Source organism: Poromitra crassiceps (assembly GCF_964638095.1).
Source record: "Poromitra crassiceps genome assembly, chromosome: 4".
NCBI classification, from domain to species: Eukaryota; Metazoa; Chordata; class Actinopteri; order Beryciformes; family Melamphaidae; genus Poromitra; species Poromitra crassiceps.
In genome coordinates, this window is record NC_139626.1 from 75435906 (window position 1) to 75460016 (window position 24111).

At 39.7% G+C, this 24111-nt stretch overlaps 1 long non-coding RNA gene across 1 annotated transcript; it reads right to left on the reverse strand.

The window, feature by feature from the left end:
• Window positions 1–10356: 10356 nt before the first annotated feature.
• LOC310774841 lies at window positions 10357–23434 on the reverse strand. The gene is made up of 3 exons (XR_014552620.1): window positions 23388–23434; window positions 21745–21801; window positions 10357–11098 (listed from the first exon to the last, which is right to left on the reverse strand). It is a non-coding gene; the product is annotated as an uncharacterized lncRNA (long non-coding RNA).
• Between the last annotated feature and the right edge of the window lie 677 nt (window positions 23435–24111).

Sequence of the window (24111 nt, forward strand, 5' to 3'; positions counted from 1 at the left end):
GCAATATGTTGATGGTACACAGGTTGGAAATGGCTGCCTTCTACCATTGTATTTACAAAGTTGTGTCTTGATTTCTAAGCAGTGAAGGTATTTTTGCTAAAACAAACAAAGATGTCAAAAGAATACCCTGAGAATGTATAGGCAAAGACCAGGTGAAGGAATGAGCACTCCATCAAATTTGTGGCAGCAGACTCCATTACATGAAGAGAGTGGAGGTATCAGTGGGAGACATCATGTCTTGGCTGGTGGAATTGTCAATTTGACAGAGCAGCTGACCAAGGAAATATAAAATGCATACAGAATTCATGAAAATTGTAGTCCAAGACTCTATGTAATTATTAAAAAATAAAGGATAGGTTGGGATATGTACAAATAGGAATCCCTACCATGTCATTTTTGGAGCATCAGGGCCTTTGTTGAGTTGTTGAATGTGTTCACTGGTAGCTATGGTACATGATGAATCGTTGGCTGGTGGAACTATTCTTGAATCTCACTTTTCACTGAGTAGCTGACAAATAAATTATAAAATCCATACATCATTACACAGCATGTGACAATTATATATGTACAGAAACATGTGATACATTTATAGAGACATGGCATGAAATAGGCCACGCCCATCATGGGGGAAAGATCTCCATTCACTTCCATACACCGGCGTAATTTTCATTGAATTAAACATAGCTAAAACCTGTGGTGTGGTGGGCTGTGCAGACAACAAATGGGAAAAATCAGCAATTAAAGTTTTTTTGTACTCTCGAGCAAAACAAGCAAGCCATTGAGAATTGGCAAGAAGAAAAATGTGGATATAGCTGTCCAGGAAGTAATTTGGAATGTTCATGTGCCGTATGATCTTTGTGTGCAACACATGACATAGGAGAACACCTGGATTGGGGGAGAGTTTTTGTTTCCCCCCATTTTGGGCATGGTTTCTGAATGATGATGTGCAGTGTGTCTATTGACAAATATTAATGCTTACCATGTAGCCAGTTGTTGAGGTGCTTGGTTGATAACAGTCCACTGACTTCATGAAGGAGGGCTGTTGATATGGTTAGCAGTGATGAGACCTTTGATGCTGGATGTGCTCATTGATGATGGACTGCAGGTTGCCATTGCAGCAATGATGGAGCCTTGGCTGTTGGGGATTATTTATTCTTGCATCCATTTGATTGCGTAGCTGCAAAACAAAATAACCCCATACATAAATTACATAATTTGTTAAAATCAATATGTACATCGAAATGTGATGTTGTAATTGAAAGACAAATCATAGATTATGGACAAACATGAATGCTTACCATGTAATGCCAGTTGGGTACGCTCCTTGGCTGATGACAGTTCTCTGGCTTCATGAAGGAGGGCTGTGTCAACGGTTTGGAGTGCCTGGAAATTCTTTCACCTGGTCTTTCCATAAATGGAGGTTGCCATTTGATATAGAAAGGAGGACAAGCTATGACTTCTTACTTTGCTGTGAAAACTGTGCTATCTTGAGTTTATCAAAGTGAATAATTGATTAAATAAAACTGGAGCAACATTGATAAAAACAAAGAATGGGAAAAAAAGTAAAAGGAAACTTAGACACTTCACACAAGTGTGAAGTAGTAGTGTATACCCTTCAAAAGCCATTACCCACTATCAATCCAGGGCCAGGCCATGGTGTGCCAGGGGAGGTAGTGAACAAAAAAAAATACAGGACTGGTCTAACTTCTTAAGCCCACTTTAGACCAATGCTTTGCAGTGAGGGGAAAGTGTTGTAGAACAGTACAGGGAAAAGTTGCAGCAGTGTACACTGGCCTGTCTCATCTTAGCTGGCTGATGGTGTTGCCATTAATTCAGCTTCTCAAGTTGTAGTGGCTGGTTGCAAGTAATTGCAAGTTTCAACTTTTCTCATCATGAATCTTGGGTCTAAACTAGGCTTCAAAGGGACAAATGGCATGAACAAGAACAGGTGTGTGATGCCTGAGAGGGCCAGGGCACACTGAGTGGATTAGCATGTGTCTACTCTTTGCCGAGAGGCATTGGTAACCCAGTGAACTCATGATGGGGATTGGGGATTGCAATTATTTCCCAGTAACAATGGGTCAAGGTGTGAATGTGAACAGGGCGCTCCTGAATCCCCTTGTAAAAAGGTAAACAAAAAAAGTAAAAGTTTATGATCCACACTGGCTGGGGCTTGACATTAAATGTGGCCTGCTCTGATAAAATCAGTCACATTGACCCGAAACACATTTTGAGTTTTAGACACTTTTGGAAAGAGGGGAATGTAAGCTTTCTGGTGATACAATTATCATGGTACTCTAAACGCTGAGTGAGATGTACCCCTTTATGTCTTGACAGTTTCCAAACTATGTTTTTGAGGAAAAACAGTCTCAAATTTTGATAAAGTAAGGTAGTTCTGCTTGTCACTTGTCTGCTTCAAAACTGTATTTGCCATTTGGATTTCACAATAATCTTTACACAGAATAAATACATCAATAAATCAATTAATCAAGAAATAAATAAATAAATAAATAAATACGTAAATAGGTAAATACATAAATAAATAAATAAATACATGAATAAATTAATCAATTCATATGTAAATATGTAATAAATAAATAAATAAATAAATAAATAAATAAATAAATAAATAAATAAATACATAAATAAATACATAAATAAATACATACATAAATAAATAAATAAATAAATGTGACTGATTTTGTCAGAGCAGGTCACAAATGGCCTGGCTCTGGATTGATAGTGGGGAAATAGCAATTGCTTTCCCACAGGGGTTGTCCAAGTCTGCTTTACCCCTGCCTCCCCCTCCCCCCTTTAGTGGACATCGGATATAAGTCAATAAAAAACAAAGAAAGTGTACTAAAAGATTATGCTTTGGATATAGGTGAGCAATTTAATAGATAAATGATAAACATATGGATGGATGGACAAGCAGACTCAGTCAATTGCAGTGTAGATCTGAGCAAATCTAACTTAATGAAATACGTACCATCTCATGATAACTGTAATATATTGGGAGCACATCGACAATTACGTTTTCTGCATCTTTAATGTACACATGATCAAGTAAAGTGAGTTTTTCAGTTGTTGGAGAGTGCACCATTTGAATGTAGTTGTGCTTTTCCATAAACTTTGTTAAGGTTGAATCTTCCAGTGCATTTTCATTAAAATCTCCCATTATTATTTTCTTCCCAGGATGTTGATCAATTATGTTTATGAGTTGTTTCAATTTGTGACGAAAACACGTAAGTGGATAGTTTCCTGGCCTGTAGACAACTGCGGCAGTTAAATTGATCCTTTTGACTTGGAATATCAAACATTCTATATTGTAGCACTTTGGGGCCCACAGTGTAATGTCTTTATTTAGTGAATGGTAAACACCAACACCACCTCTACACTCTTGTCTCAGCTTGCGGAATTCAGGTTGACTGTTGTCATAACTATCTGTACGACAGATGTGTGTGAATTTGAAACAAGCAAGTTCATGTGGTGGATCATTAGGTGTTAACCATGTTTCTGTGAGACAAATACAATCTGCTTTTGTCATGGTACTATTAGCTTGTATATCTTGGAAGTGCCCTTTAAGACTCTGGGTATTATGCATTACGATAGTAAAGGTACTGTTTGATGTTGAAATGGTTGGTGTGATGGGTATGAATTTTCTCATTTTGCTTAGAGCTTCATCCACTTTTGAATTACAATATATGGCAGATTCGTTAAAGTCTTGGATGACTAGGCCACTTAGATTTGTAACACGACTCAGAGCAACATATGCTTGACCTGGGGCAAATATTTTTTTCAGTGACACAACAGCTTTGTCTACTGTTAATCCTTGTACTTTGTGCACTGTACACGCCCAAGATAACTTGATTGGGAACTGTTTTCGTTTTCCTCCATTATTTGTAACTGTGTCTTCCTCTGGGTCTATGATTGTAATATTTCTTCCTTCAGGGTCAGCTGTACGTCTTTTTGATCGTTGCATTTGACCAACGTTGGGATTGTCAAATACCACATGAATGGAAGATGGGAAACAATCATCATTGTCACAACTTTCTTCAGTGTTGTCATCGTCAATTATGTTAACTATTGTCCCAAAGACACCGTTCACCAGGCCATCTGACACATCAATATTTTTTTGCAACATTATGCGAGCTCCAATTGCTACATGGATATATTTTGCCAGACAAGAATTGTAAATTTTGTGATGGTGGCCATGTTTTGGTTCTAATCTATCAGTTGCAGGATTTCTTTCAAAATCTTGAGCTTTGATGGTGATAACATCTGTGCATGTGTCATGTAATTTGTGCAGATTAAAGTCATCAACTTCTTTATTTGTAGCAAATATGTGTATTGCATCTATTTCTTCACCTGTTTCACAATTCTTCAACATTTGAATATCTTTGTCATGTAATTTTTCACCTTTTTTATGGGTGCGCAGACGATTCAAGAGCTGAGCAAAGTCTGCTTCCTTTTGTCTGACGACTTGCGTGAGTTCAGCTATTTCAAATTCATCTTCCCATAAGTTAACCTTGAAATCCTTGTATAATGGAGTCCCTTTCACTGGTGGTAACTGATTATGGTCTCCAACTGCAAGAACACACACATTTCCAAAGAGACTATCATCACCTGGTTGTTTGATTTGTCTCAGTCTTTCATGTACGTTTGCATAAAGTACATGGTCAACCATGGATATTTCATCTATCATCCATATTAGTAATTTTCCCAACTTTGCACGTAAATAATTCATTTTTTCTTCTCTGAGATGACAGGGTGGTATTGTTAAGTTTGTCCCAAGTGAAAAGGTATTGTGTATTGTCTTTGCACCTATGTTGTAAGCAGCTACACCTGTTGGTGCTGTAAGTACAACAGTGATTGCATCTGGATCATCTTTATGAAGGGCTTTCAAAATTCTAGTTGACTCATAGAAAATTGCTTTTATTAGATGACTCTTACCCACGCCAGCACCGCCTGCAATATGTAGCCTTATAGGGGGAGGGTTTTTGCCATAGACTTTTTGTAAACACCAGTTTCTGATTTTATAAAAAATTGCTGATTGTTCCTCATTTAAAGATCTTAACAGTACCAATGCATCTGACCGTTTCATCTGTGCTTCATTAGCTTCAATTGTGTATGGAGTTGCTTTTTCTGGCTGAAGGTCTGGGATATCATCATCGTTGCAATGTTCATTTAGTTCATCAGTGTCTTGTTTGGGCCTTTTACACTCCAATCGCTCAAGTTCTGTTTCTGGACAAATCTGTGCCCATGCATCTTCCAATGCATCACCATTAAGCTCTAATGTCTTTTCAGCTTCATCTATTTTCTCAGCTTCTTTCTCAAACAGAGATCGGTTGTCATCAACTATGGATTTGACTGTCTCCAATGTGTTGTTTACATAGGGCACAGCGCCAAGGTCATAGAAATCTTTGTAAGTTTGAAATGGATCAGGTTTCAATTGTTTGTCGCAGTAATGTGGCAAAAACAGTTGGAGGATACTCTGGTGGTAGGCTTCTGACTGCTTCATAGGTGAGAACCTGCAATAACGTATCACAGCTGCTTTTTCTTCATTCATTCGTTTTTTGATGAAACCAAAATCATCTTTTAGTTGAATGATGTTACTTGTATCACCCTTTGGGATTTGAGACCTTGATAGGATTCTGTACTGGGAACAGAATGTTGCGAGACACATGTTTTTAAACGGTTCAGAATCTGGTCTGTGTTTGTATCGGTCAACCAAGTTTTTCATCCACATATCCTTTTCCTCTATTTCATTTGTAGCAGGTTTCCTCTTAAGTTGACTTAAAGGTAAACTCATTCTGACAGGGTGTTCGCCAGTTGGTATGAACATGGTTGCACGTGAGGAATGCTTAAGGGGTAGACCAATAAGTCGGTAAGCACATTCTTGGGCAGAAATGTGTCGGCTTTTCAGAAAAACAGTTCCAATTTTTTTCATTGCGTCTTTAGCTTCTAGGTTCCCATTCATTGCTTCCTTTTGAGCTTGATCAAGCAAAAGACCCATTTCACGTTCACTTTTGAGAGCATAGGAAATTATGTAAACTGCACAAGAATATGCATCTAGAACAAATTGGATGTCTAGGTTGGCCTTCCAGCAGCGGAGCAAGTCTTTATTGTAAGGGTTTATCCAGACCTCGTTTGGTTTCCTTTGTAGCACAATACTTGCTTTATTAGTGAGTTTACAATTTGCTTTCTCAAACATGGCTTGTGATATGTTGAAATGCTTAAAGAATTCTTTGGCAGAGTTGAACTTTTCCCGTTCTTCACGCTTTGATAGCACACTTTTCATTTGTTCAAATAATTTGGTGATATTTTCCTGGTTCATGTCAAATGCATGTGGAATATCCTTAATTATGTCCATGACATCAACATCATTTTGCTTGTTTTCAGCAGTTGCTTGTTGCCCTTGTGCCTTCTCATCTTTGTGTGGTCTGCTAATAAAAGTCCGCTCTGAGACTGGTCTGGGAAAGTTGAATCGACAGTTAGTTCGACCCTTCTGCTTTTTTTTGCCACTTTTTTTGTCACACGTTTTTGAATGGTGCTCACTGTGTTGTTGGACAACGATTGTTTCCAGCAGTTCTGGATCAGTTGGCATCTCACATGTCACATATTTATCAATAAATTCCACAACCTTCTCATCAGGATCTATGTCTAGTTTGGGAGCATCTTCAATCCAAAAGAATGCATGTATATGCGGTGAGCCACGCATTTGGAATTCAACTCTATAGAAATAGTCTTTGATTTTTCCTATAGGTGCTGCAGGACTCTTGAGAACATTGTTCAAAAGGAATTGAAATCTGTCATCAAACATTCTGGCTGCCATCACTGAGTTACGCCTTAAAAGTCCACATTTTTCTTCCCAAGTAAGATCTTCCACCTTGACTTGCAGTCCTTCTTTTCTAATCATTGCTTCCAGCATTTCAGGCCATCTCAGGTCAGCAGAACTAAATGAACAGAACCATGTAGGAATACCAAGTTGTCTTATCATGGCAAATACATCTTTTTGAGCTGATTGCCAATATGGAGGTGTGCCTCGAATGGGTTTGAGAAATTTGTAGCCTTGATCAAAATGCAGAAGTTTTTTCAGTGCCTCTGGTTCTTTAAGGACATCGCTGGTAACATTTGGTAAATTTTTGTCTGTCCCTTTTCTCAGTGCTATAGAAACATTTGATATAATTTGGTCTAGTTCTAATACATGTAGGGCATAGAATGGGTAATCTCTATTTTGGCAGAATCGGCCTTCAGCATTAAGAATTCGCTGATTAAAATATCGATTCAAAGTTAACTTTTGTTCACGTAAATCATGATAAGTAGGTCCTGCTTTTGGAAATAACACAGGAAAACATTTGGCTTCATTTGTTCGATCTGTCAGCAGTCTAATTGGAGAATTTGACTCTGCTGGTGCAATACATATGATGTCATCAAAATGCTGATCTAGCACTTCTTGACCTAAATCCACAGATTGTAAACAAGAACTTGCAAACATGCCATGCTGGTCTTGAATATGTGATACATCTTGTATTTCTGTTTCCTCTGCTTCGTCTGTTTCTTTGTCTGATGTTTCAACATCTTCATCAACCATCTCATCTTCAATTGGCTCAGACTTGGTTTTCTCCAGTGTGTTTACCCAGTCATGGTTGTACTTTATTTTTTCAAAGTACTCATTATTGTCATAAAAATAGTTTAGAGCACCCTTTATATTTCCTGTGTCAACATACATGTCTTCATAATGTCCCTTATAGGACACTTTGCGTTTCATTTTCACCCGAATTAGCTTATCATCACTCTCATTCCTTGGCAAAATATTTGTCACATATGACATATTAGATGGAACACATACAGTGGGTCCCTGCACAGAATTCTGGCCTCCTTTTCTCAAAGGGATCAGTCTCAAGAAGGGTATGTGCGGTGAAATAAGGTGTTGCTCAAGTTCATTAAGACATTTTAGTTCAGGAGGAATTGGGTCCAAATGCAAGTTGTTAGCAACACTCTGCTCAGGCATTTTGTCATTTTTAATTTTTCGGTCACATGTTTGGCAAATCCACAATTTAGAATATGCTTCATCCTTAAAATTGCAATCTTCTGGACATGCATCATCACAGATATGTAAATATGTAAGCGTTATGCATTTTTCTTCTAGTTCACTGCATTTCACACCAATTTTTCTCTGACAAAGTTTCACCTGCTTCCTAAAAAGTGCTCTGTGACAGCAACAGCACACAAACTCTGGGCCATGTTTCACATGCTTGCGAAATTCCTCAATAACACAATCAATGTCATGTTTTCTGGATTTGTGCTTTGCAACACTGGCACATTTTCGACTTTTCACTTCATCTCGAAATGCTTCATCATTGTGATATTTGAATCTGGTCGCTTCACACAATTTTGTTTTCAAATCTGGATTCTCAGCATATCTCTTTTTGCTCTGATCACGTACATAGCTTTGAAAATCTGGATTCTCAGCATATCTCTTTTTGCTTTGATTTCTCTTGATATCGGGATTTTCAGCATATCTCTTTTTGCTTTGATCTCTCTCGATATCGGGATTTTCAGCATATCTCTTTTTTCTTTGATCTCTCTTGATATCGGGATTTTCAGCATATTTTGTTTTGCTCTGTTCTCGGACATAGCTTTGAAAATCTACATTTTCAGCGTACCTTTTTTTGCTCTGTTCACATGAGTAGCTCTGAAAATTACTATCATTAGCATACTTCATCTTTTTTCCTTCTAGAATGCTATCTTTGTTTAAAGCATATCTTTTTTTCATCTCATCCAATTTTGTTTTCCTTGAATGATTTGCATATTGTTCTTTGTGATGTTCTGCTTTTACACTTGAATCATGTTTATTCAAATTATCATGTGTAGTATGGCATGAGCATACTGAAGTATTGTACTTGTGTTTGACACATGTTACATTATCATAATGATTCTCATTCTTGTGATACAGGTAAATAGCTTCACCATTTCTATTATCACTCTCAAAGTCGCCAACAAAATGATCACTTGGATAGTAATTCCACCTGTCTCTGTTGTAAGTGTATATATCAACATTCAGCAGGTCAGCAGCTGCCCAAATTTCAAGGTCTGTTGCAAAGGATCCTGAACACTTCATATTAGATATCCTTACATGTTCTGGCACAGAGGATTGTGCTGTTGGTAAGTATTTTTGAAATCCTGATGCATGTTGGGTAAGATGATTGACCACAGAGCGGCGGATTTTCATGTGTCCATTTTCATTTCCTGTGAGAGCATCTGACAAACATCGAAAGAAACAATTCCCATCACCTTTTATTGGCTTTGTTTCACATATTTGACCCATTGGGGAAAAATCTACATCCTGTACCTTGTTTGGGTGATTGTCATTTCTCAAATTGAATTCAGAACATAATCTCTGCCGTGTAGCTGAGGTCAAAGGCTTGAATGAGAAATCAGAAGTGATTACTTTGCTTATCATAATGTCTTCTGAGCATACATCTGGATCATGGTCATAAGAGGGATTTGAACTATTAGGCCACGCTGCAGTCTGAGTTTCTTTTGTGAAGTCAGAAAGGCTAGTATTGACTGTGGTCTGTGAGTCATTGTCTGCAATTGCTTTAACAGTATCATTAAAGGTTGATGAATTGTCTATGTGCGCTTCATTGTCCATATTTATCATTGCAAGATTTTCACTATTTTCCAGGTGCTTCATTTCCCCATCTAAAGTGTATCTGTTCTTTTTAGTCACATTTTCATAACTTTGCCCAGTTGCTTTATTTGTGCATTTCCGTTTGTATTTGCCTTGCAAAACTGCACTGTAAAGTGGTCTGCCCTCTTCTTGGTTTTGTTTAACAGAAATGTTTTGGACACAGTGTCTGCTGGTGGTTGGCTGTTCACCATGTTGCATCATGTTACCTGTGATGGTCACTTTGACTCCTGTAACCTCAAATGGCATCTGTTCAAGTCTGCAGTGTTCAGGAAGCAGTTGTATGGCCAGGGTCTTCAAGTGATGATACACCGTTGTGGGTTCAGTATGGTAAACAACTACAGCAGTTCCTATATGTGGATCCACAAGCCCCTGGCTGTCACGCATATGAGGATCAAACACAGCAAAATACTGGCCTTGCTTAACAATCACACATGTATTATTATTCAAAGTGACAAAGCAAGCATCATTATCTAGCAATGATCTTTGAATAGCCAAATCGAATGGTACATTGATATCCCTCATATACAAATCATCAGCTTCATCAATGACACCAACAAGTCCAGCCAAAGGCAAGCCACAATTTATTGAGAACTGCACGTTGTTCATCACGTATTCATTTAGCAACTCTCCAATCAGCAGATGATTATTTGTTCCACGTATTTGACCGGTGCATTTAAGGTAGCTGTATAACTTATTCCCTTCAATAAGAACAGAGTCAACGTCATTTCTGTGTCTGTTGTCACTCCAAGTTGTTATGCTTTTCACCTTATTCATCATTACAGCTGATAAACTGTTAGCTACACATTGTTTCCCAGCATTATCCTTAAATAGTGCAAAACCTTGTGAAAATGAACCTTGTAAGGAATGTTTAGCAGGTGCGCTGGGAATACTGGTCACACTAAGTGCACTTTCATCAGGGTGGTTACTTGTCAGCAGCTTTGCTTCAGTTGTTGGGTCATCAAATGGATCAACCATGATGGCAGGATCTTGCTTTTCAACAATAGAGTGCTGGAGCATAGGGGAATCAGAGTTGTGGTTATTTTGATCAAGAGCATTGTCAAAGTTAGGCAGTGGTTGATCAGACAGAAACAGAGATTGTTCAGAGATTTTCAGAGTTTCACCAGAGGTATTCAGAGTATTTGGCACAACGGGTAATGTTGTTTGTTTAGGTTTTGGCACAACGGGTAATGTTGTTTGTTTAGGTTTTGGCACAACATGTGGTAATGTTGTTTGTTTAGGTTTTGTAGCAACATGCACACGCAATGTTGCAAAGGGAGGGGATGGGGGTGGGGAGTCATCGTTTCGGGATGGGGGGAGGGGGAGGGGGAAGGGAGTTTGAAGGTGATGGATTGCTCCAGAGCCCAGACAGCCAGGGTCATCAGGCTCGCCAACCACCTCCATCTGAAACACAAATAAACAAGGCAGACAATTATTTACAAAAGTATATTGTCATTTCGACTTTAGCATTTTCCACTGCTTTCCCCTAGAACATTTTTCAGGCCTGGAGGGATTTTGAAACATACCCCGATGGCAACGGTGGGGACCCTCACTGGCAATGCTAAACTTTTAGCTAACCTGTTCGCCTATATGTTCGCAATGGCATCCCAAATATCATCATACTATTATGGGATGTGATGCGAACAGGTATATTATGGGATGAGCGTTTCCCAGGCAACAACACACGTTGTTGCACATTGTTGCACGCTGGCACGATGCTTCTACAAGCAAAATGCTTATTGTTTTGAATGATTTGGCATATTCTATTACTGTCAACACTAGTAGTAATAGTATGCCATAAAGGTTTATTGAGATTTTGGGGAGAGCAGAAAAAAAGAAGAAAGAAAAGAAAATCTATTTATTTTCTGGCCTGGCAGGGGCGCTGTTAGCCTGGCAGGCCTGTAGAATGGTAGGGGAAACACAATGTGATGTAACCAAATCATTGTGTTTTCAAATGTTTACGTTTCTGCTCATCCACACTACAATGTAACTGTTGAGTATTCAAATGGTAATGGGCTCAGTAGCATGTGACCTGTGACCTCCACCTGTGACCTGATGAGACATCACCTAGCGAGCCAGATCTCCTGCTATCTGAAGGCAAGTCGTCTGGACTGAAACAAAATAGACACAAAATAGACTGAACGATTCATTAGAATTACCAGCCAACTCTCCATGTGCCCTAAAAATAACCAAGGCTATAGCAAATTTCGTATGCAAGGATATACGCCTGTATTGAATGAATGAATGAAAGCTTCAAAAGGTTCCCGAAGGTACCCGAATGTGAACTACGTTATGGTGCGACGCAAACATCTGAATGTAGACCGCTGCTGTAGACATAATCCCCAACATGTATAAATCTGTGAAACAAAGCATCAAAACGAAACTGCAGTCAGCAGAGAGAGTCAGCGGCATCTCACTATATAAACGACGACGAGTGGAGCCGCCCTCAGCCTCATCTCTTGTTTTGATATGGAGTAGTGACTGACTGCATTACTTTACTAAAGAAAGCACTGGTGGTGTCAGTCACTCTGCTTGTCACACTGATGCTGACTGGAGAGTCTGCACAACTTGCAGCACATAGCACAGTATTGTGTTGTTCAGGGCTGTAGTTTGATTGTAGGCTAAATGGTCATGACAAAAATAAAATAAAAAGTATATTTGTATTTTGTAACTACTTTGGGGTGAATTATTAATGTAATATTTTTGAATGATGCACCAAGTTAGAGTTCCTAGTACAATTTACAGCCTTTGTTCTGAGAATCTTTTTCATATCCAAGCAAAATTTGTATTTTAACTTAAAGAGTAACTAAACACTCATTTTGAAGCTATTTCTGGCCACAGCATATTTTTGAAAGATGCAATACTGTCAACATTCTGGGAGGGGTCTTGGTCCTTGCCGTTTTCAACAGTTTCAGTCATTAAGTACCGTACTTTCTGCACTATAAGGCGCACCTGAATATAAGCCGCAGCAGCTAAATTGCATGTTTGTTACATATATAAGCCGCACCGGACTATAAGCCGCAGGTGTTTTAATGTCTTATCAGCGGAGACCGTTTTGAGTCCTTACCCTCATCGTCGTAACACAGCCAGTTCTCCATCTTTTGAAGCATGATGTTAGATTACAACGAGCTAGTTGTGTGGCTTAGCCTTCCAAAATGTTGCCGTTAATTTTTTAGAATGTAATACATAGAATTGGGAATGTTACATTCAATTTCATTCAGACTGCCTTTCTGGCTCAATCGCCGCCATTTTTCCCCCGGAGTGAGGGAGGGAGGGTGTTTTACAGTAGTGGCTGAGAGAGCGTAGTGGCACAGTGCTCCAATCAGGTCGCGAGGCACATTTTTTGCAACATCATCCAATCAGGGTCTGTCTGTCTTGCTCTCGTTCTGTCTCTCGTACCAAAATCCATAGATTTAGGAGGTCCCCTAGTGGCCGTTAGCTGTAAAAATCCATAGATAAGCCGCACCGTTATATAAGCCGCAGGGCCGAAAAATGGGGGAAAAGCCGCGGCTTATAGTCCGAAATTTACGGTACTGATATTTCATATTCATTTGCCGTCAAATGTCAATATTAATACCAGTATTGATGTGTTACATAACTGGACAGTCATGTAATTCAGGATACAGCTCAAATAACATGTTTTGGTATCACTAACCAAATCGAAATTAATCAAATCGGATCGAATTGAATCGGGATTACCGTAATCGATTTGGAACCTTGTGAATCGGAATGGAATCGATTGTTGAAATTTGAACCAATACCCAGCCCTAGACAGCAGTGGGATACAGTCTGCATATTAGGAGTGGGTCCGAGAGTACGAAAAATCCGTTGTCCCTTGTTGCCCACGTTGTGTATCAGCAGGGCTTTCTTGCTCTCAACGTTAGCATCAGCTAGCCCTAGTATGAACGTTTCAAAGGATTCATGCCAGCAAACCCACAGGATCAGTGGCTCGCCAGGCAGGGCGAGGAACAGGGAGAGAGGTGAGAGCAGAGTATCCATCATCCTCGTCGCCAATGTTATGTTTAATAACTTGTGGACCACGATGTAACTGTTAAACGTTTTATTTTCATGCGGTGACACTGGCTCCATGTTTACAATTACAACCACACCACTTTCCAGCAGGGCAGACTGTCATAAAGCTGCCTGTCTTAAAGGTACAGTCACAGCTGATGTGACGCAGACGTGTAGTTGGTTATTGTTTTTTCTAAGCAGTTATGATTTAATATCCGGTCAGCCGTGTACACGTGTACACGGTGACATCCCTAATTGCAATTTGCAATCCCTGTCCCGCACAGGTTCCGAGAGGAAGGAAACATCTGAGCTGGCATTACATTAAACCAAACCTGGTGAGGACGTCGCGGATTTGTTTAGCGTTTACATTAGCTGCTGTGGCTAGCTTTGCTAGGGCAGCTTACACTCAGGCTTGCCGCTTGCCCGGCAGACAATGCTTGTTGTGGTCAAACAGACCCGCATTCAAAGTAGTTAATACTCACAGAGCTGGCGTAAAGTGTGGCGTGAACCCCATTTAGCCAAAATGAAAAATGCAGGGATTGTGTATTTAACTCCAAAAACAAACTAACAACCTTTATCCAGCTTATTTCGAGATGCCATGATGCCTTATGGGTGGTTCTTCCGGTGTAATTCCCCCCCGCAACTTTTTTTCCTCAGCGTCGGAGTTTTAATGAGGAAATGCGCAAGCTGCAACAATCAGTCACATTATTTTACAGCGGGGCATTCAAAAATAAGGTGGATAGACCCTTCTTTTCATGGTTGCCATTTTGTCTAAAAAAGGCAGGGCAAACACAGATGCAAACAAAACATTAATGAGGGTTTCCAACTTCCACGATTGGAAGTTGGAAATCCTCATGACTGTTTTTCCAGTACAAGCTGTACAAAAGAGCCACCAAGTTTTTTGAACTGTGAATCATGCAAAGCTATTCTAGAGTAGGCCAACAATCAAATAATAATGCGTCATATTAGCAAAATATGGGACCTTAAAGTTGCCAACTTGGTATTGAGTTTCTACTCAATGATGAACATAATACATTCTGGATGTTGTAGTATGATTTCCCCTTAAGAGTGATATGGGGAAAAGTACAGTAGTTTTCTCTGGTCAAAGGGTTCCAGTTTTCAAAATAATTCATATTTCTATTACATATGTGAGCTAGATTTAATAAATCAACATTTTCATAGCAGAGAAATAGGCCTTTTCCGGGATTTAACTTGTAATGAGTAATAACTCTAAAATTACTGTTGAATGTTTTTCCATATTTTCATGGCATGTCTATTTTTTGCATCAAATAATGGAGAGCATTATCAGTATCGATAAGTACAGTATTGATAAGCAGTACCGGTATTGATCAAATCCAAACAATACCTATCCCTACGCATTACACATTAGGGATGTGGACCGATAACCATTTCACCGATAATTAGGGATGGGTACAGAGACCCGGTACCAAACGGGCCCCAGGGCCGGATTTCGAGATACCAGAGAATAAGCTTTCATGTTAACGGTTCTCTTATTGGTACTGGAGAAATTAAGAAAATTGATTGAAGATTGATTGTCTTTTTTGCGATTTCCGTGTTGCTTTCTCTCTCAGATGAGAGACAGGCAGCAAGCAGCCTGCTGCAGCGAGGAGCCATGCCTGAGAGGAGAGAGGGGAGGGGAGGGGCTGGGCGGGCAGCACACACACATGTACACACTACACACACTGATTAGGGAAGGCAGCAGAGCCGAGAAGACACCGCAACACATTAAGAAAGAACGGAGCGATCAAAAGTCTGGTTGTACTTCACTCGAGTTAATGCTGACAATTCACGTTGCATAAGTGCGATAAATCGTTCACTAGCAACGTTGGAAACATGGGCAATTTGTCTAAACACTTCGCCAAAGACAAAGTGCATCAAATAGGTACAAACGGAGAAATGCACAGTTTTGGACAAGCTAGCTCACAGTAGGGATGTCATGATACTAGAATGTCTACTTCGATACCGATACCCAGGAAAATATCGATACTCGATACCATTTTCGATACCATGCGGCGGGATGACAACAATACACATCAAGAGGCATAAAGAATAAACAAAGACAGATGGACGCTTCTCCATAATCTAGGCCTGATAAAACTCATTAAAAACTTTGACCTTACACAGCAGATAAGCCCTGCTCTAGTGATCAGCCTATCAGAACACTTTGAACTTGTTGAAGCAAACGATACCAACCAATGACAGGGAGGGAGAAATCAGTGGTATGTTTGATTTTTCATTAAGAGAAAGCACTGCTGATATTGATACAGTTGCAAATGAGCATTGTATCCATTTCAAATTTTTAGTATTGATACTTATCGATACTATCGATACCTGTTGCAAATGAGTATTGTATCCGTTTCAAATTTTTAGTATTGACTTTTATCGATACTATCGATACTTTTGACAACCCTAGCTCACAGGATTTCATCATCTGTCAACAATGACCCGGTTGTGGTTACCCGTGATCCAGGGACCCACCTCGTCATCAGGTAGGACTATGTGAACATGGATGATTAAGACCAGAGTAGTAAACATTATTCAGCTGTTTGGGTGTGTTAATAATTAAAAATCCACTCTGAAATAAATCAACAAAGCATCATCTCTCAGTTGTCCTAAAGAAATGTTACTTCCAGAGCAGGGGAGGATATTTAGTCATTTGGGGGGCAAGTGCAGCAGACAGACTGTCATGCTTTATTTAGGCTATGCTTAGGCTATGCTATGCTATTCTTGCACCCTCAGCCATCTGTAATATATAAATCAATAAAAGCATCATACTAACTGAATTATATATTATATTTGAGCTGGAACTAAACTAATTTGTAGTGCATGTGTTCTATTCTGTATAGTCTATTCAAAAAAGCTTAATCTTCACTAATTCATTTTCCTATTCATATTTAGGGACTGTATTTCAATGGATTGGACTAAAAAAGAAACGTTTTTTCCTTCTCCCCCTTGTTTAAAACATGTCATCTTTAGAAATATTCGGCTGTATAATGTTAACGGTCACAAGTTATGGTTGCTGCCGAATCAAGACTGACATTGATAATAATAGTCCAAGCGTTTTACACCAAATCAGCTGACAGCCGTGTTATTTGCTATACAGGTTCAGGGAAAAGGTTCAGTGGAAAACTTTGTGATTGGAATTGTTTGGTTTGAGGGTGTACTGAACAAAACAGTTTTGTGTGACTACATGCTCAAAACAAACAGAGCATCACTCATGCGTCATCTAATGTTATAATGTTCACAACGGTCACAACTCATGGTTGCTGCCGAATCGAGAGATCAGCAGCGTCAGCCGTGTTATTTATGTGAAAACACACACATCCACTAAGCTGACAAGGAATTTAATAGCTAATGCTACATTCAGGTGACATTATGATTATGCTCATTTTCACGGAGAGTAAATAATGTGGACATTATTATCCATCTACTTTCCAGCATTGCATCTTGCAACTAGCATTAGGTAAGTTAAGATAGCATTAGATAGCGTAAAAAACAGACTCAATCCAGTCCAATGTTGTCTGATGAGCTGCAAACCTTTGCTCTGGTGATGCTTTGTTACGTTAGGGGAAGCTAATGCATTAGCATCTGCTGCTGTATGGTGTCTGACAAACTACGTTAGGCTGGTGATAAACTGAGTGACATGGCGGTTGTCAGGCAACGGGACAACATTATTGAAAGGGGAAATGATGGGGTCATTGTTTATTAATTTTCCAGTAGCCTACATATTTCACAAACTAACATTCTTACCGTGAAGACATGAACACTAGTCCACAACACCAGCACATCTGTCTGACTGCCTGCTGCTTCTGTCTCCGCTTGCGTTTCACGCTCTGATCATATTCAACCCACAAAGTAAACAAAGCATGGACGATGCACCCCCCCCTCTCTCCACAAACATGTGCTGCAGTGCTGAATGTAAAATTGAGTCGGCGCACTCTGCTGGAAAAAAAACAACGCTATTAGACGCTCAAAGCAGCTTCAGCAGCATTATATGGTCTGTAAAAAAAGTGGTCATATCGGCGTCTATCGGCAAACGTGCACGCCGATTAGGGTTGTCAAATGTATTGATAGTATGAATAAAAGTCAATACTAACATTTTTAAACGGATACAATACTCATTTGCAACAGGTATCAATAGTATCGATAAGTATCAATACTAAAAAAATTAAATGGATACAATACTCATTTGCAACTATCAATATCAGCAGTACTTTCTCTTAATGAAAAATCAAACATACCACTGACTTCTCCCTCCCTGTCATTGGTGGGTATCTTTTGCTTCAACAAATTCAAAGTATTCTGATAGGCTCATCACTAGACCAGGTGTAATCTGCTGTGTACTGATAGGCTGATGACTAGAACAGGTGTAATTTAACGTTGATTTAACGTTTACACAGCGTTTGTGAAGATTCACATGCAGAACCGCAAATTCCAAGTATAGCGTCAAGTCAGGCAGTATAAAACGGAAACTTCCAGGTCTAACCTTTGCAATAACGGCAATTAAATAAAGTACCGTAATTTTCGGACTATAAGCCGTGCCTTTTTCCCCATTTTTCGACCCTGCGGCTTATATAACGGTGCGGCTAATCTATGGATTTTTACAGCTAACGGCCACTAGGGGACCTCCTAAATCTATGGATTTTACAGGTGACAGTCCACCACCTTTAACTCTATGGGCTCTATGGCCGGTCCGCGCCCCCCACCTTTAAGCGGCGGGCTCCAGCAGGAAAAGCTGGAGGCCGGAAAAGAGTGAGACAGGTAGTGCGCAAAAGTAAAAGTGGAACCGAGAGTGGTACGAGAGACAGAACGAGAGCAAGACAGACAGACATTACGAGAGCGAGACAGTTTGTGCAAAGGAAGTTTTCATTCACTTTCATTCGCTAATCATTCACCAAAACTGGTTGCATGCGAAAAGCAACTTCCGCTCAAAGTTTGCGAGTGGATCCTGACAGCGTGGAGGAGTGTCAAAACATCCACGATCACCAACGGGTTCCGAAAGGCTGGACTGCTGCGTGATGAAGAGGAGGACGCCGCCACAGCTGAGGCCCTTCAGAGGCTGTTCGATTCCGACAGTGACGAAGAGGAGTTCGTTGGTTTTGAGTAGGGCTGGGTTCAAAAAATCAATTCTCCGATTTTTAATCGATTTTCATTTTAATCCTCGATTATCGATTCATATGTCCAGAGATCAATTTTTTTTTAATTAAAAAAAATAATAATAATTAATAAACAGGCTAAAATATTATGCTGTGTGTGGTAGTTGAAACATAGTTTCAAGTTGACGTTTAATTATGTTTGTAGTTGAAACAAAAACATAAATACTGTAGGCTACATGAATGGAAATGTTTGAAAATTATTAATATCTACTTTTAGAAATTATATAGGCTGAACTCAAATCACTGTGCATAATTCTGAAAGTGTCTTTATTGACAGATGAAAAGGCTGTTATTTACCCTTTGTCACCACCTGGTGAGTAAATATATGTGTAACTAAAACCATTAAAATTGACAACAGGTCTGCAACTTTTTTTCCCCATGTATCTACTTGGCTGGTTGGGAACCCCTGTGTTACATAACTGGACAGTCATGTAATTCAGGGTACAGCTCAAAAAACACGTTTTGGTATCACTAACCAAATCAATATTGAAAATGGATCGAATCGGAATCGAATTGAATCGAAATTAATCGATTCGCAACCTTGTGAATCGGAATCGAATCGATTCTTGAAATTTGAACCAATACCCAGCTCTAGTTTTGAGAGCGACAACGAAGGAGGGAGGAGAGTGGCTGATGAAGCCACCCTGAGCCTGTTCGTTTCCGACACTGAAGATGAGGACTTTGGTGGTTTTAGTACGCAGGAAGAAGACGAAGATGAGGATTAATGACTTGACTTTTCTGGTTACAGCCGTGTACTGCACCTTAGCCTAAAAGATGAAGACGAGGATTAATGACTTTTCTGGTAGGCTGATTACCGTATATTTTAAGCAGCCGTGTTGAAAACCACTGCTGTAGATCACTGCCGGTACGTGCGCTGGGAGCGCACCGTTTAAGTTTGAAAGTTGAAAAGTTTGTGTGTCTGAAATGCTATGTGATACAGTACAGTTTACACAGCACAGTACATGTTCTGTAGCTACTATTGCACTAAATGGTAACACTTGAATACGTTATGCAAATATGCAACTTGTTTGTTGAAATGTTAATAAATGGGAGCTTCCTCAAACAGCCATCTCTTTCCCGACAATCCCCTCTGTGCACGAACCCTTATGGTAATTAAACATTAAAACACCTGCGGCTTATAGTCCAGTGCGGCTTATATATGTACACATTCAATTTAGCTGCTGCGGCTTATATTCAGGTGCGCCTTATAGTCCAAAAATTACAGTAAATGCACGTGTAATGTTTTTTTGTATGTGTGATCCAAAATATACAGAACAGAGATAAACTGGAAGAATATTTGCTCCCTTCGAAAAGTCAATTTTAACCCGTAGTGAGTCGACCGTTCTGATTTTTTGTTACTAAGTAATACAACATTGATTTTATTTTTGAAGGTAAAAACTTCTCGCTTCCTCTATTCTGTATAATTCTAGTAGGATTGATGCATTTCAGGACTGAACATAGCAAAGACCTGTTTTCTTTGTAGCGCTTGAGACTCAAGGAAATGGATGCATCTGGCCGTGAGTTGTAGGGTTGTTTAATTCATTACTAACGTTATGCGCAAAACATTATATGCCGTGAACGTTAGGCAGTTGAATGAATGAATCAATACATTTTTTATCTATTTAGATCGAATTAGATTAGATGGAATCAAAATATATAGATTTAGTTATCGCCCATTATGTATTTTTAGCAACTTGTTGTCAGACTCTGCATATTGTGATAGTTTGTGTGAATGTCAATGTGATTCCCTTAAGGCTATGGTCAGACAGTGAAGTACAGCTGTGTGGTCAGTTTTCACAACTCCCCATTGTGTGGTCATGCCCAAATTCCCCCCACCCCCGCCCCCTCTCTACTTTACACACGGAGGTGCTCCACATGTATGAAAGCAACATGCCTGATGTCTGAAAGGGTACACTTCACCTATCGCCCGGGTCAGGCTCAGGGCAAGCAACCCTGACCTGACCCGGAGTTCATGTCTGACCTGACCCGGAGTTCAAGTCTGACCTGACCCGGAGTTCATGTCTGAAAGTGGCTTGTTTCTCCTCCCCTCTACTCTTCTCTCTCTCCTGCTCTCTTGCAGATGCCGAAGAAGTGCGCAATAAGCAGATCTCCTTACTTAGTCTACATCATTCTACCAATTATGTTGTTTGTTAAGCATACAAAAGCTACCTTGCAAAGTATTTATTGACTGGCGGTTATAGTTTGTAGACAGAGTTACTGTATCCAGTACCGTATGCATTTTTTGTCCAGGGGGCTGTATAAAAAATTTGGGCTAGGTGATCTGGTTGAAATCAATATCATGATAAATAATCATAAGGATTTTCTTGATATCATTACTGTTGTTCATGCTAGGTTATTTGGACATAAACACTCCAACAACAATAAAGTATTCTCTGGCAGGCAGGGATAATTACCATAGTGTTAAACAGGTGTTTACAGAGGTTACACTTCCTCACACTATAGGCTATAGCCTATTATTGTTTTTACTGCTGTGTGTTGGTCATGTCAAAGTAGGCTACATCAATGTAACTGCTTTTGCAGGCTAAACATTAATATTTTTAGAGGTTAGAGTGTTCCTTGTACAATTTGCAGCATTCATTTTGATGCACTGCCTGTGAGTCAGTGAAGAAAAAATCACTAAAAAATAAAATATGTAACACTACATGTAGGCTATATCATTCACTGGAATTAAAAAAATATATGTTTACTATAGCCTACATGTCACATAGGCTAACTCAATTGCATATAGAAGTGACTCACCGAAATGGACTATTGCACAACCGATTTCACACACTTAATCCACCACCCTTCACCCCCCACCACCTACCTTGCCATACCTTGGCTTTTGCTGAAATGACTTACGTTTGCTTTGGTGAATCTCTTTTGGGCAATCTCTGCCATTCTGCGTTTTTTTGGCATCTGAAATGGCACAAATAAACATTGCTCGACCTGAATTCATATTGTCTGCATTCATGATTGATGATTCAATTGAGTTGATTATATCTATAGATAGATACATTTTTATTTCTGTGTCATGCACCATATTCATGGTGCCCAACCCATCTGGGCTTACAAGACACAAATCATTCAAGTTCAACAATACAAACAAATCAACAAACAAGCTACAAAAAGCTCAAACATAAACAAGACAGAGTTGTATATTCAGATGAACAACTTCTCCATTCTGAGTTTCCAAGCACTCCCAATAAACCTGGCCAAACTGAAGACTTAATCTCTGAATAGCCATTCCAACTTAGCATCATCTCCTGACCAAAATAGTTCCGGTTTCTTATTTTGCATTAACTGAAATAGAGACAATCTCGGTTCCTCATATAGCGTACAATGAAACAAAAAATGAAAATACTCTTCCACAACACCTAATTCACATACAGTACAAAGTCTCTCCTCCTCAGCAATAGAATTCAACCTGCCAACCTCAATAGCCAAAGGGAGGGTACCCGTTCTCAACTGGGCACTAGGCTTGCCACGATATTAGGTGTTACCGGTGTTACACGGTGGGGAGCCTTACACCGATTACATAACATGCCCACCGGTAACACCTTCAACTCCACCCGCTCATGACAGTTTCAGCATGCACTCAGCTGCGCTGGTGTAAATTACAAGCGCTCCCTCATATCCTGGCTGTCTGAGTGTGGCTGTACTGTTCCTCGTATCTCTCTGGTTAGACATACCAGCAAGTAACGTTAGTTGTACATGTTGTGAACACAATCCCCCCTCATAGACATGTAGGTAAGCCCCTTATCTAAGCTTGTGTGTATTCTCTTGCCACTGCCATTTCTGGAAATGTGGTTTTAACAGAGAAAAATCTCCGCTAGGATTGATGCTAATATGTTAGCTAAACCTCCGCTAACATTGATGCTAATAATTAGCATTGATGACTTAGCTGTGATAAAAGCACATGCTACTTAGCTATCGTCATTGCCTGGCTTACTGCTGCTTGCTGGTCACGTTAATCCAGAATAAATCACCAGATTTGTGGCTAATGACGTTAGTTTATTTTCTCCAGGAGGAGATCTGTCCCCAGTGTTTAACGTTACGTGAGGCTGACAGCCAGCGCTCACAACAGCAGGGATGGGAGGGGCTGACTGACTGGGGAGTGGGGGAGAAAGGACTGTGTGCAAAGTAGCCTAATTTATAGACTGACAAACGTAACTGCTCCAAACTATTCTGTGTGGTTAACCTGACATCCCTACCACGCTTGCATTGGTGACTATCTTGACGGGTGTGACTGAGAGCAGTTAAATTAAAACTCTGGACCGGGTTAGCTTAATATTAACGTTAGCAGTTTGCCTGAGACGCATCAGTGTCGGCACATCAGAGGCTAACCCTAGCATTGATCTGCCGCTGCCATACCTAATTGAGGCTACAGTTCTTGTATTACGTTACAAAAGTGACTTTCAAGTTGTTCCACAGAGGCCAATTGTACTCTCAACATGTTGGCAAATGATTTTCATGTGATTAAGATGATTAATTAACAGACTTACCGTGGAAGTTAGGTTGTGGCTCAGTGAGGTAGGTCAGTGTCTTGCTGGAGTCAGGAAGAAAGTAAGTTACCAAAAATTACTTGCAGGACTTCCTCTCGTTGCTTTTCAAAATAAACGTAGGCTACTTCTAATCACATACCGTACTCCTTCTTCTTCTAATCACATAGGCTAATCGTACATTATTGGATCAATTTATGAACAACAAAATTGCAAGAACAGATACAAAAGTTGACACAAACACTGTCAAATCAAACTGAAACTGACATGTTGTAGCGCTCTATGCTTTTATTTTTGAAGGCTACTGTAAGGTGCTGCAGCTCTGTGGCTGCGTGCAGCGTAATGTATGACGGTAGCCGTGCGTGCTGCGTTATAAGGAAGTGCCTTTTTCAGTGCGGGCCGTTTCATTCATAAAGCTCAGCGAGACAAGCTGGTCGCGGTCATATTGATGTTTACAGTTTAATGTCGTGAGCCTGACTGCAGCTGTGTCCGGCTGTCTCATCCATCATCCATGCAGTCCACATCTGATGGGAGAAATTCCAACAATATGGTGGTGATGATGATGATGATGATGCTGATAATAATAATAATAATAATAATAATAATAATAATAATAATAATAATAATAATAATAATAATAATAGTGTGTTCACTTAGGCCCTCCAGCATCTAAACTGCCAAAATACCCAAATGAATAAGAACAAATTGTAATTTAGACGTGAAGATA